The 14,603-nt window shown below is 40.4% G+C and overlaps 1 protein-coding gene across 7 annotated transcripts in view; it reads right to left on the reverse strand.

Annotated features, from left to right (window-relative positions):
* The window catches only part of FHIP1A (FHF complex subunit HOOK interacting protein 1A), a 311,586-nt gene that overhangs the window by 212,278 nt on the left and 84,705 nt on the right, over positions 1-14,603 (reverse strand). For 6 of the 7 annotated variants that reach the window (XM_055550636.1, XM_055550635.1, XM_055550630.1 and 3 more), the window contains exon 2: positions 13,267-13,405. The gene's annotated coding sequence lies outside the window, so the exon portion shown is untranslated. Of the gene's footprint in view, positions 1-13,266; positions 13,406-13,939; positions 14,113-14,603 lie in introns of all 7 variants that reach the window. The other variant, XM_055550633.1, reaches the window with a different exon arrangement.

Genomic DNA, 14,603 nt, shown 5'->3' on the forward strand with positions numbered 1-14,603 from the left:
GGAGAGATTACATTTTTAAAAAAAAATAAAGAAAGAACAGGAAAGCAAAGCTAAAAGAAACAGCAGCTATAATTTATTTCTCTGTGAGAGTCTCAGGTCTCCTTAAGTGTTTTCCTGCTTTGGCTCTTCAAATCCAGCCTAAGCTAAAATGAAGAGGTATGGTAGGTGCTGTTACACATACACCAGTTCCCAAAGACCCCAGTAGGGTAAAGAGCAAAAGGAAGCAAAACTAAAAGAAGCTGAAACAGGAGAGCTGGGTTCGATCCCTGGTTTGCGAAGATCCCCTGGAGAAGGGAATGGCAACCCACTCCAGTATTCTTGCCTGGAGAAACCCATGGACAGAGTACAGCCTGGTAGGCTACAGTCCATGGGGTTGCAAAGAGTCAGACATAACTGAGCGATTTTCACTCACTCACTCAAATTACTAGGAAAAATGGAGAAAATACCTCTAAACAAATTCAGTAAAACAAGTCTAACCTTAAAGGATCCATCTGTTGTGTGCTTATTCTTCTTCGATAAAAAAGCAACATTAAAATTTCTCCTTTGGGAATTCCCTGGAGGTCCAGAGGTTAGGACTCAGCACTTTCATTTCCAGAGCCACGGTTCAATCCCTGGGTGGGGAACTAAGATCCCATAAGCTGCATGGCATAGTGGGAAGAAAAAAAAAAAAAAGTCTCCTTTGATGCTGACACTCTAAATAGCAAGGCAGTAGCTTAGCATATTCTTTGTTTTTTTTTGGCCTCCAAACAAGGCTTCCAGGGGTTTCAGTTCCCCGACCAGGGATCTAACCTGTGCCCTTGACAGTGAAATTCAGGAGTCCTGACCGTTGGACCACAAGGGATTTCCCAGAAGATCTATTCTTTATTTTCAACTTAATTTATTTTTAAATTATAAAACAATATATAATCATTGCAGAAAATATATAGAGAGAAAATATAAAGAAAATAATTATCACTCAAAGCACCACCACATGAAAAACTATTTTTAAAGCTTTAATATATTTCTTGGTAGTCTTTTTTCTAGTAATTTCACAAATTTTACAAAGTCAGAAGTACAATATATGTGAATGTCATACACACATTTCGCAAAAGATTTGGCAACAGATTGCAACAAATAAGAGATCTATATCTTTAATCTTGTCTGCTCATTCTTTTATAAATCTATCATAAAAACCCAGAAATCTAAACAAAATTAAATAAAAATATACTGTCTTTCATTGAAGATTACTTCTAATAGTGAAAAATTGGAACGAGCAAAGTGTTCAGTAATAAAAGAAGGATTGTGCTGTGCTTAGTTGCTCAGTCGTGTCCGACTCTTTGAGACCACAGGGACTGCAGCCCACCAGGCTCCTCTGTCCATGGGGATTCTCCAGGCAAGAACACTGGAGTGGGTTGCCATGCCTCCTCCAGGGGATCTTCCCAACCCAGGGATTGAACCCAGGTCTTCTGCATTGCAGGCGTATTCTTTACTGACTGAGCCACCAGGGTAGCCCAACAGAAGGATTAAACATACATATAAGGGAAATCCATATAATGGAATGAAAGACAACTATTAAAATTTGATTTTTTTGAGGAATTTAATAAAATTAAATCTTGATTCCTTCTCCTTTCATTAAATTTTACATTCTGAGCATTTTCCCAAATCATTTAATTCTCAAAAAAATCTAATTTATAAAACTTAGATTTCTTAATATCTACTGTAAACTGTTCCAGCAATCTACATTCCCACCAGTAGATTCTTGGGTACATCTTTTTTTTTTTTAATTTAACTTTATTTTTATTTTTTTGCTTTTATTTTTTATTTATTTATTTTTTTAAATTTTATTTTATTTTTAAACTTTACATAATTTTATTACTTTTGCCAATTCAGGATGGGGAACACATGTATACCTGTGGCGGATTCATTATTTATTTATTTTAATTGGAGGCTAATTACTTTACAATATCGTAGTGGTTTTGCCATACATTAACATGAATCAGCCACGGGTGTACATGTGTTCCCCATCCTGAACCCCACTCCCACCTCCCTGCCCATCCCATCCCTCAGGGTCATCCCAGTGCACCAGCCCCGAGCATCCTGTATCATGCATCGAACCTGGACTGGCGATCTATTTCACAAATGGTACTATACATGTTTCAATGCTATTCTCTCAAATCATCCCACCCTTGCCTTCTCCCCCAGAGTCCAAAAGTCTGTTCTTTACATCTGTGTCTCTTTTGCTGTCTCGCATATAGGGTCTTCGTTACCATCTTTCTAAATTCCATATATATGCGTTAATATACTATATTGGTGTTTTTCTCTCTGACTTACTTCACTCTGTATAATAGGCTCCAGTTTCATCCACCTCATTAGAACTAATTCAAATGCATTCTTTTTAATAGCGGAGTAATATTCCATTGTGTGTTTGTACCACAGCTTTCTTATCCAGTCGTCTGCTGATGGCCATCTAGGTTGCTTCTATGTCCTGGCTATTGTAAACAGTGCTGCAATGAACACTGGGGTACACGTGTCTATTTCAATTCTGGTTTCCCTGGTGTGTATGCCCAACAGTGGGACTGCTGGGTCGTATGGCAGTTCTATTTCCAGTTTTTTAAGGAATCTCCACACTGTTCTCCATAGTGGCTGTACTAGTTTGCATTTCCACCAAACAGTATAACAGGGTTCTCTGGGGCACATCTTAATGAGACTTCAGAAGGTATCTTTTTTTTTTTTTTTTTAGTTTTTATCTATTTATTTATGGCTGTGCTGGGTCTTCATTGCTGCTCACAAGCTTTCTCCAGTTGGGGGGCACAGTGGCTTGTCTTGCTGCAGAGCCCCAGTGTCTGGGGTCCTGGCTCCAGCCACTGAGCCGTAGCCTCTCAAGGGGGGTGCAGGGGGAGGGCCCCAAGGGCACTTGTGCTTCCGAGTGACCCCCCCACCACCTGCCCTGCCTGGTCTTATTCTGATATTTAATTAAACAAGTTTTTTAAACCTCACCCACCCCAAAAAAAGCCCACTCACAGGCCCCAGAGTGCACAAGCATCAGCGGTTGCATCACACGGGCTCAGCGGCCCTGCAGCACGTGGGGTCTTCCTGGATCAGGGACCAAACCTGCGTCCCCTGCGCTGGCAGGCAGATTCCCAACCACTGGACCACCAGGGAAGTCTAGTATACTCTTTTTTAATGCATTTATTTTTACCTTTTGAGGCAATTATTTATTTTGTTATTACTTTTAACATTTCCCCACTTTTTAAATCTTGAAAAATTTCAAGACAACAGTAAAAGATGAAGGAATAGTACAATTAACACCCATATACTAAGAAGGTATACTCTTAAATCAACAAGTGCAAATATCTAGAAGAAAATGATTCATGAAAGTAATTATTTAGATTTTTTAGGTGCCTGCAATTAAATCTCCTTAAAATACCCAAAAAAGTTGCTGATTTTATATAAAATAGCTAGGATCACAAAGAGGCAAGGTTCTTTTCAAAGCTACATTAATATACATACTTTTTAAAATGCTGACATACTGTTCTGCCAATTTCTTACTAATCTGTCTATGACCACTGAAGAGGAAATCATCCTAAGCTATATAGAAGCTTCTGGTTACCACTCAGTACCTATCCTCTCCTTCTTTATTAACAGAACCCCAATTGTGTAGCAAGAAGCAAAGACCAAAAGCAGAAAAGCAGTATCTCCCAGTCTCCCCTGCAGCAGAAGCAATGCTGTGATAACTGTCTCATCAAGGGGTAGAAAGTAATACCCTCGGAAGGCCTTTCAGGAAAGTCCCTGAAAGGTATAAAGGCTGGAGGCACACTGCTGGCAAGCTCCTTTTTGCTTTTTTGACCTTCTCCTCTTTCCTGGAGTGAGGGCCTGCAGATGCCAGACTCCTGGCACATATTTGAGATGAGAACATGAGGGCAAGGATCCCACTCAGGAGAGTGGAGCATAAAGACAGAAGGAACCTGGGGTCCCTGATAACCAAGGAACCAGTCTACTAAGCCTTGATAGCTTAGTCCCAGACTTACTTTATGTGAAGAAAAAAAATCCCCAAATTTGTTTAAACCATTGATTCCTGTAGTTACTTTTGGGTAAACTGAACCCTAACTGATCTGCTGGAGTTATTATACAAAGGTTATTATAACCTGCCAGAGTTATTTTACAAAGGTAAGAAGCAGGTAGAATTGGCTAAAATGAATTAGTTCATTTAAATACTCATTTATTATTCCACACAATCAATCTCTATTGAACATCTATGCTTGGAGGTAGAAGCACAGAAATACATAAGGTGTGGCTTATAGTTAAAATGAAGCAACCAAACAATTAAAACAAAGTTTGATGAGTCATGAGGGAATGGCTCCCCACTCCAGTACTCTTGCCTGGCGAATCCCATGGACAGAGGAGCCCGGTGGCCTACAGTCCATGTGGCAGCAGAGAGTCAGACACAGCTGAGCTACTCACACTATGGCAGGAAAGGGTGGCACGCTATGCCATCATATGGCAGTATTTACCCCAACCTCTTGGTTGGGAGGCAAAGGGGATCAGAGAAAGCTTCCCAGGTGAAATGAAATCTAAGTTGAGATCTGAAAATGGAGATGGAAGTATTAGCCAGTGTTACCCAACAGGGCAATGAAGGAAGAGTACTGTGGAAGAGGAAACAGCATGTGCAAAGACCCAGAGGAAGCCGGGAGAATGTGACCCGTTACGGGCAGTGCAAGCAGTTTACCCCAGCTGGAACACACACATGGAGTGTGAGACCACTCTTCCTGGGCACCACTGAAACCACAGAGGCCGTCCCTCTCTGGCCAGACTAGACTCTGGAGTTGTTTTTTAATCATTCCTTTATTAAAATAAATCGAAATTAAGGACCAAAAGAGGCAAAAACTCTTCCAGCTCTCTACCTTGATTCTTTAAATGGTAGAATCATTCTGTTCCTCCAAACTGGGGGGGGCTTGCTCAACAATGAAGAGGATAATAAAGGCTTTGCCCAACACTGAATGACGGATTGAGAAGGGTTAGGCTGACAGATGCAGGAAAGTGTCACAATGAGACTTACTGCTGGCAAGAATAACACTTTGGCAATAATCATAAAGAAATGGCTGGAAAGGGAACATACTATAATAGGGGGACAAGAGATGAAGGAGGTCGTGACTAGAGTACTTACAATGGAATGCAGAGAAGAGGAAGTGTGCTTTGAAGAGAGATTAGCAGGTGAACTGAAGAGGACTGAGAAGATGTGCAAAGTAAGAAGACATGGGGAAGGGAGATCTGAGGGGTCTAGCTTGGAAGAGGAAACACGATTAAGACTCCATGCTCCAGGATTCCATCTCCATCAGTGAGTGGTTTTGTGACCTTCACTTAAACCCCATGTGTTTCAGTTTCTACATCTGTATAATGGGAATAATAATATAATCTCAAAGGATTTGCGAGGAGTTACATGCAAGTTCCCATAACAGGGCATAGCATATAGAAGATGCTGAATAAATGCTAGCCACGTGCAAAGTGATGGTGACGCCATTCACCAAGATAGGGGACACGAGAGGAAGCACAAGTTCTGGGGAAGAAGAATGATGAGTTCAAGTTCAGATACATTCACCTTATCTGCCTGTGGGACACGCAGGAGGCAGTTGGGGATACGGGCTGCAGCTCAGAGGACAGCGGTGAGAGTCAGATGCTCCTTGATCAAGGGTGGTGTAGGGTGACATCTGAGCCAGGCCCCGGCAGACAGGAAGAAACAAGCCCCGAGGGGACGGAGTAAGATGTAGTAAGATGCGGAGAAAAGAACTCGGGCAGCTCCCAGGGAACACGGACACTCAAGGGACAGACAGGGGAAAAGACGGAAGGAGCAGCCACTGAGACAAGAGGAAGACTCACAGAAAACAATTCTAATAAAGTTGTACCATAATAACTAAAGAAACAAAAACATGAATGACGGTGAGATGAGGGAGGCATACTATCATGCACAGGGCACCAGCTTAAAGACTGGAAATCAAGAGTAGGGACAAAAAGATCCAAATGAAAAATAGCATTCCCTAAGAACCAGTACTTACAGTTTATTAAAACTGTTTGTAAATTATCATAAGAACCCCAGAGTGAAATCTCCAAGTTGATAAGAGGCAGAGGGCTCTTTTAGTGAGCAAACTGCTTTATCGATGAGGTCCAAGCAAACTGCTTTATCAATGAGGCTAAGCCTGAGAAAAATCTCATACAGTAACCTGAGTGGCCAAGAAAGAATCACATTTTTTAAGCAAAGAGAGCAGAACACAATGGCTTCACTGAAAAATAATCCAAACTGCATTTTGAAAATGAAGTTCAACTGGCCCCTAAGCTTTCAGTTACTGAACCTGAAAAGCCACTTTAAATCACATCACTTTGGGGCTTGGAGGAAAGAGAGATAGCCACTGGTCCAGATTCCAGATATGAGATGTATTCTGGAAAGCCTGCTGTAAAGCAGATAACTGTATCCGAATCTAAGACCACAGCATCCGAATCTCTGGGTAGACAGTTAGGGAAAGTGTACTGCTCTCTGCAATGTGTTAAAGACACTTAACAGACCATTCATGTGCACACCAACATCTGGGAACCCCTGATCTTTCTGATCAGAAGACCAAGGGATACAGAAAATGAAAAGCCTAGACAACTGTACACAGCTAACGAGACATGTGGAGCAGCCCTCACACTCTAACTTGTATCAGAATCACCCAGAGAGCTTGTTAAATACAAACTGAGACTACTGCAGGAGTTTCTGATTCAGCCCAAGAATTCACATTTCTAACAAGTGTGAGGTGAGGCTGCTGTTGCTCACCTAGGGACCACACTTTGAGAATCTCTGGTGTGGACTAGTCATTAGAGAGTTTCCTAAGGGCTTCCCTGGTGGCTCAGATGGTAAAGAATCTGCCTGTAATGAGGGAAACTCGGGTTTGACCCCTAGGTTGAGATCAAAAGGGATCCCAGAAAAGGAATGGGAACCCACTCCAGTATTCTTGCCTGGAGAATCCCATGGACAGAGGAGCCTGGGGGGGCTGCAGTCCATGGGGTCACAAAGAGTCAGACACGACTGAGCGACTGACACTCTATGTACATCAACTCGGTGCGACCTGTACCCTTAAAGAAAAGGTAGCGCATTTCAGAAATGATGCTGAAAATGAAACAGAAAACATGACGAAATATAAACTTCACACATGTATTCTAAGCCCTTCTGGTCAATTGGAAAAAACACAGAAAGCTGGAAAAGACCCAGACTAAACTAAGCTAGAATGAAACTACAAGGGTCAGGGAGAAGAGACCAAATGACTGAATAAATAAAGACTACATTCACAAAATAGGGTAGAGACAGGTCATAATTTTAAAATCTACAAAATTATGAAAAGGTATGATCAGAATGACAGCATTAAGCAGCTGTTTTAAGTATTTGACTGTAAGAAGTCACTTTTAAGTATCTTTTTGTGTTATTTACTCAGGAAATCTAATCCCCAAATAGTCTTGAGGCTAAATTTTTATTCAAAACAACTTTCAAACATGGTTTCCCATTGGTTCCACACAAAGCCAGAGAAGCCACAGAGAAACATCCTCTCCTCACCACCGCCACCTTAATTCTGCATGACTCAGACCTTCTGGTATTACATTAGAAAGAACAGCATTCTAACGCTGCTCTGACCACTCCTCTCTGCTCATGCAGACAGCTCCTAGCCCTGAAACACTACATTCAAATATATTATTCTCTCACCAGATCAGAAGATCTGTAATTGCCTCTGTCTACCTGCTATTTGTCTCATGGTTCTAAGCACACCGCCAAAATCTGTAACAATGAATCCCACTGGCAACGTCCCCTTGGGGCTGTCACGCACATTTTATATCATATTGTTTGCACCCTTTTTCAAGCCAATTTCTCACTTGTGGTTGTTCCTGGGCTAGCTCTAGAACCTGCTGTCATTTCCTTCAAATAAAGTAATACATCCAAGGGTTAGATCCTTTCAATATCCATGGGACTCCTATATCCAGCTAAGCTGCTCCCTCTTGCTAAGCTGCTCCCTCTTCCTTCGGAGCATCTTTGCCCAGGCTTTCCTCTTTGTTACATATATTTGCTTTTGGACTCCTCCCACCCAACTCCCAACACCTTCCTGTCTTCCCCAAAATAACCTCACTTCTGAAGGCGCAAGGTCTGGGTTCTGAACTTTTCAAAGTCAAAGTATCCTTCTGTCAATAAACATACCACTTTTTAGAGCTTAGAAGCAAAATCAGGCTACCCAGACAGGTTAATGGTTTGAACTGTCGTTAAGTTTTTTCCCAGGATTCATTACTAGCTATCCTTCACCATAAAAATGTTGATTCTGCTTATGGTCTTGAAACTACAGCTTCCGAAGACATTAGAGGATCTCTCTTTTGTCAAGCCCTGTGACAAGACACACACACACACTAGCCCACCTACCTGAAGACCAAAATTCAGAGTTTACCATAATCAAATCCCAAATATAATGTAACTGCCCACCAAACAGCTAACTTAAAATTTAAACAGAGGCTCTATGCTTACTGTCAATTATTAAATCTTAGTCTAAAGAAAGTGAAAGTGAAAGTCGTTCAGTCATGTTCAACTCTTTGTGACCCCATGAGCTATACAGTCCATGGCATTCTCCAGGCCAGAATACTGGAGTGGGTAGCCTTTCCCTTCTCCAGGGGATCTTCCCAACCCAGGGATCAAACCCAGGTCTCCCACATTGCAGGTGGATTCTTTACCAGCTGAGCCACCAGGGAAGCCCAAGAATACTGGAATGGGTAGCCTATCCCTTCTCCAGCAGATTCTGACTCAGGAATCGAACTGGGGTCTCCTGTGTTGCAGGTAGGTTTTTTACCAGTTAAGCTACTAGGGAAGCCCCAAATCTTAATTATAAACCATATATCTGATAAAGAGTTAATATTCAGAACATAATAAACAACTCCTATAACTCAATAACAAAAAGACAAACAACCTGATTAAAACATAGGCAAAAGACTTGACTAAACATTTATCCATATATGAATGGCTAACAAGCATATGAAAAGATGTTTAACATCACTAATCATTATTGAAATGCAAATCAAAACCATGCGACATCACTTCATACACATCAGGATGGCTATCATCATCAAAAACAAAAACAAAAACAAAAAAATACTAAAACCCAGCGTTGGGGAGGATATAGAGAAACTGGAATGCTTGTGCACTTCTGGTAGAAATATAAAATGGCTTGGCTGATGTGGAAAACAGTAAGGTGGTGCTTCAAAAAATTTAAAACAGAATTAATATGTGACCCAGCTATTCCACTTTAAGATATATATCCAAAACAGCTGAAAGCAGGAATGCAAACAGATTATTTACACACCCATGTACAAGTAGCTTATTCATAACATTCAAAAGGCTGAAGCAACCCAGATGTCCGTTAATAATGAATGAATGGATAAACAAAATGTAATGTGTGTGTGTGTGTGTGTGTGTGTGTGTAAGAAATATTATTCACCCTTAAAAAGGAAGGAAATTCTAACAAATGGATGAACTGTGAGAACATTACTGTAAGTAAAATGAGCCTGTCACAAAAAGACAAATACCATATAAATCCACTTCCATGAGGTACATAGAACAGTTAAATTCACAGACACAAAAAAAAGAACGGTGGTTGCCAGATGCAGGGGACAGGGAGAATGAGCAGTTGTTTAATGGCTACAGAGTTTCAGTATGGAAACTGGTTGCACAACAATGTGAATATACTTATAATACTGGAACTATATGCTTGAAAATTGCTAAAATGGTAAATTTTGTGTTGTGTGTTTTAACATAATTTTTAAGTATACACAATGAAATATTTTCTTATAATGGCCTTAACTTATAAATCTATAGTCATTTTTATCTTACATAAAGTATATTTCTCTTAATATTAACATACATAGAATGATATAATACTGTATGTGTCTTTTAAAGTAAAAGTATAATATGATTATAAAATACCTAAAAATATTTCAATATTTATTTATAATATCAATAAATTTATGAAATTTGTCAATTTATAAATAAATACTACAAAAAATTGATAAATAAAAAGAATTGATGCTTTTAAACTGCGGTGTTGGAGAAGACTCTTCAGAGTCCCTTGGACTGCAAGGAGATCCAACCAGTCCATCCTAAAGGAGATCAGTCCTGGGTGTTCATTGGAGGGACTGATGCTGAAGCTGAAACTCCAATACTTTGGCCACCTGATGCGAAAAGCTGACTCACTGGAAAAGACCCTGATGCTGGAAAAGATTGAGGGCAGGAGGAGAAGGGGATGACAGAGGATGAGATGGCTGGATGGCATCACTGACTCGAAGGACATGGTTTTGGGTGGATTCTGGGGGTTGGTGATGGACAGGGAGGCCTGGTGTGCTGTGGTTCATGGGGTCACAAAGAGTCGGACACAACTGAGCAACTGAACTACAAATAAATAATTTATTAGGGCGAGGGTGGGATGATTTGGGAGAATGGCATTGAAACATGTATAGTATCATAGGTGAAACAGATCGCCAGTCCAGGTTTGATGCATGAGACAGGATGCTCAGGGCTGGTGCACTGGGACGACCCAGAGGGATGGGATGGGGAGGGAGGTGGGAGGGGGCTTCAGGATGGGGAACACATGTACACCCGTGGCTGATTCATGGCAATGTATGGCAAACCACTACAATATTGTAATTAGCCTCCAATTAAAATGAATAAATTTATAAAAAAATATGTTTATTTATAAATAAATACTACAAATAAATGATTTATTTATAATGCTTATAAATAAATTTTTTAGATTTAAAATATCTAAAAAATAACACACTTTATACACAAAGCTTACTTTCTGTAAAATTAATAACTTTGTAGGAAGGATTACTAAAGAATGTACATGGCAATGCAAATATCCTATCAAAGTCTAGTATTTAATATTAATACTTTCTTTCATTTGGGGGAGTCAAAGAACTTCATAAAATCTCTGAGTACTATAAAGAAAAGATTTGGTCTGTCTGAACCATAAACTGCACAGCAAAGCTTTCTTCACGATGTTCACTGAGTAATGCTGGCCTGGACGCTACAGCAGCAAAGCACAGACTCCAGGAGCCTCTAAGGCCTATCCCGTTACTCTTCACCACGGGCTCAATAAGATACCTGAGGCACACTTACTAGCAAATCAAGAAGCTATTTCATAAAACTTAGTATCTGCCATCTAGCTGTCAAAAACAAATTTATCCATCTGCACCCAAGGAAAAATATACTCATTTTAAATTGAGATATAAAGTTCAAATAACAGTAATTTGATCTAACAACATGTAACTTGAGAACATAAGTGAAAGTTGCTCAGTCCTGTCTGGCTCTTTGTGACCCCATGGACTATACAGTCCATGGAATTCTCCAGGCAAGAATTCTGGAGTGGGTAGCTGTTCCCTCCTCCAGGGGATCTTCCCAACCCAGGAATGGAACCCGAGTCTCCTGCACTGCAGGCTGATTCTTTACCAGCTAAGCCATCAGGGAAGCCCACTTGAGAACATAATCCTGTGTCAAAACAGTATACTAAAAATACCGGCATTGTTTTATTTAAAGCAAAAATCAAGGTGATTATAATACCTTTAAATCCAAAAATACAAAGATTAGGTGGAAGTATGCTTTCATTGCATTGGCGGTGTCCATCTTGGGTGGTAGTCACTGAAAAATTCCCAAATCCTTCCCCCTAGCACTCTGATTCAGATTATGACACACTAGATTTGGCACCTAGTTTTACTAATCTGAATTTTCATTGTGCATTTTTAACAAGTACTATAACAACACGTTTGCTTCCCTGGTGGCTCAGACGGTAAACCATCTGCCTGCAATGTGGGAGACCCGGGTTCAATTCCTGGGTTGGGAAGATCCCCTGGAGAAGGAAATGGCAATCCACTCCAGCACTCTTGCCTGCAAAATCCCATGGATGGAAGAGCCTGATAGGCTACAGTCCATGGGGTCGCAAAGAGTCAGATACGACTGAGCGACTTCACTTCATAACAACACTTTAAGAAACAATGTAAAACACACCTCTAATAAGATGCAAATTACAGAGCCTTAGAAATATATCTTATAAGGAAATTAAATCTCATCTTATTCAACCTGATAAACAATTGACAAATTGATCAATTTTAATAAGAAAGAATAGCAATATTTACATACAAATAAACAGCATATGCTTCTCTGTAAGCTACAAGTCTAATAACAATACTATTATACGACTGTTTGAAACTCAGAGTCACCACTTTTTAGAAGTAACTTTCAATATAGTGTATAAGACTTCAAAAAAACATACAAATTATACAGAAAGAAACTGGTTTCATTACATTATTCCTCCTTCTGGTTTTTGATCAAAATTAGAACTTCCCAGATCCCATAGTGCAGCTCTGAAGAAATTTAGACTACTTCCCAAAACACGCTCTGAGGGTTTACATTTGCCACCACAGAAAATAGGATGCTTAAAAGAATGCCACCAGAGGATTTAGATGCAGTTCCCAAAGAAAAAAATCTTTGGGACTTCCCTAGTGGTCCAGTGGCTAAGATGCCACCCTCCTAATGCAGGGAGCTGGGTTCGATCCCACAGGTGTAACCAAGAGTTCACATGCGGGAACTAAGATCCTGCGTAGTCAAATAAATAATTTTTTTTAATGTTTTGAGTGGAGGAGAGAGTGCAGAAAGACTGCTTTGAACAAGATAATGTTCACCTCTGTGGACAAGGGATGTTGCCTGTCATTCCAGTAAACAAGGACCAAGCCATCAGCCACTGCAGCACCCCCACGCCCGCTGATGGTACACCCCAAGGGCAATTCAGGATAGAGAAAAACAGGAAGCACTCTGTGCTCTGGATACTGGCCCTAGATAATTAAGATGCATATCTAACGAATAATTTCATTGAGCCCAGATTTTTGCATCTTCCCGTAAGTTAAAAGGCACTAAAATCATTAACTTGCAATATTTATTTCTGTGATTAGCAGTTATCTTTTGATGTTTGACTACACATTTCGTTTTGTTTTGTTTTAAAGCTCAACATGCCTACACATCCTGGCTCCTCCCTTACCTACTGGAGCAGCTCCTCAGAGGTATCTGAGAGGCTGTCTCCCGGGCTATAGTCTTCAGTAAAGTCCCAAAATAAAACTTAATTCAAAACTCTCAAGTTGTGTGTTTTTCTTCTGTCAGCACTTGGATGTGTAAATTCAAGTAGGCTTATTTTTGTTACTGAACATTACTGAACACACATCAATAGTAACAAGAAAAGACATTACCTGTGACTGCTCTCTTCACCAGCTTCTGCTAGATTATGTTTGCTCACTTCACTCTATCGGAAGGGCAGAAAAGATTCTTCCAACACTTGGCACTGCTGGCACCTCCCAGAAGAATATTTCCAAAATCTACAGAAAACAACTAAAGAAAAAAAAAGACCCACAGTCATCAATAAACTATAAAAACCCAATCAATTTTTCTCCAGGTTTTCTCCCCTCCCAGCTACCGCCATTTGTTGTCCACTGAATGGCTCTGCCTCGGATTGCACTTATTTTTTAAAAAAAATTATAAGCAAAAATTGAATCTTTATTTAGAAGTCTGAATGCTAGCCAAATATGACAGACTCCCACTGGGCAGCAGAAAGGAGAGAAGGATTCTTCTGTCCTCCAAGAGACGGTAAGTAATTATATACTTCTTTTAGAAGAGAAAAAAAAAATGTGGAACTAAATAAACCCATATCCATGCATCAGCAACATAACATTATAATGAGAACAAAATATAAAATAGCAAGAAACTTCATAGGCTGCTTCTCTTTAAAGGTGTGATATTTGCCAAATATTCCCAGGCACCTCTGACCTATTCAAATATTGACAGTTGAAAGTTCACAATTTTTTGCCATCCCATGGGCAAAGTTTACTTTGGTTTTAGAGACAGATCTCATGTGATCATGCCTACCTGGGAAGATGTTTCACAGCACAGTTACATGGCTTCCTGACCATACATTCAGAAAAACGTGAGCTTGAAGAAGGCTGAGAAGGGACTTCCCTGGTGATAAAGTGGCTAAGATGCAGTGCTTCTAGTACAAGGCCTGGGTTCCCAAAAAAGAGGAAGCTGGGAAATTGTCCCACCTAGGACAAACAGTACAGAGAACATAACCTAGAGGTGTCCTAGAGAGCACAGACTAACCCCAAGCATAGAGACCGTAAAAGGCCAAAAAAAAGTGAAGTCGCTCGGTCGTGTCCGACTCTTTGCAACCAACCCCATGGACTGTAGCCTACCAGGCTCCTCCATCCATGGGATTTTCCAGGTTATGGTGAGCAATTCAAGTCAGAATCTACTCCTGATAGGGACAGAGTAAAGGGACAAAGTAGGTGATTAAACATAATCCCTCTAGGAGACTATAAATAGAAAATATATAGGAGACCCCTGTAAGTTAATGATTACTCAAGAGAGAAGGTCTGCTTACCCACAAAACCAAGCAGGCTTGCTTAACACACAACCATGCAACAGAAGCATGAGACGTGCCCCAAAACAAGATAACAATGGTGGCATAAACCTCACATCCTCCCCAGTGCGCTCATTAAGTTAATGATCCCTAGGGCATACTCTCTGCACACAT

Source organism: Bubalus kerabau, chromosome 16 (assembly GCF_029407905.1).
Source record: "Bubalus kerabau isolate K-KA32 ecotype Philippines breed swamp buffalo chromosome 16, PCC_UOA_SB_1v2, whole genome shotgun sequence".
Lineage (NCBI taxonomy): Eukaryota > Metazoa > Chordata > Mammalia > Artiodactyla > Bovidae > Bubalus > Bubalus kerabau.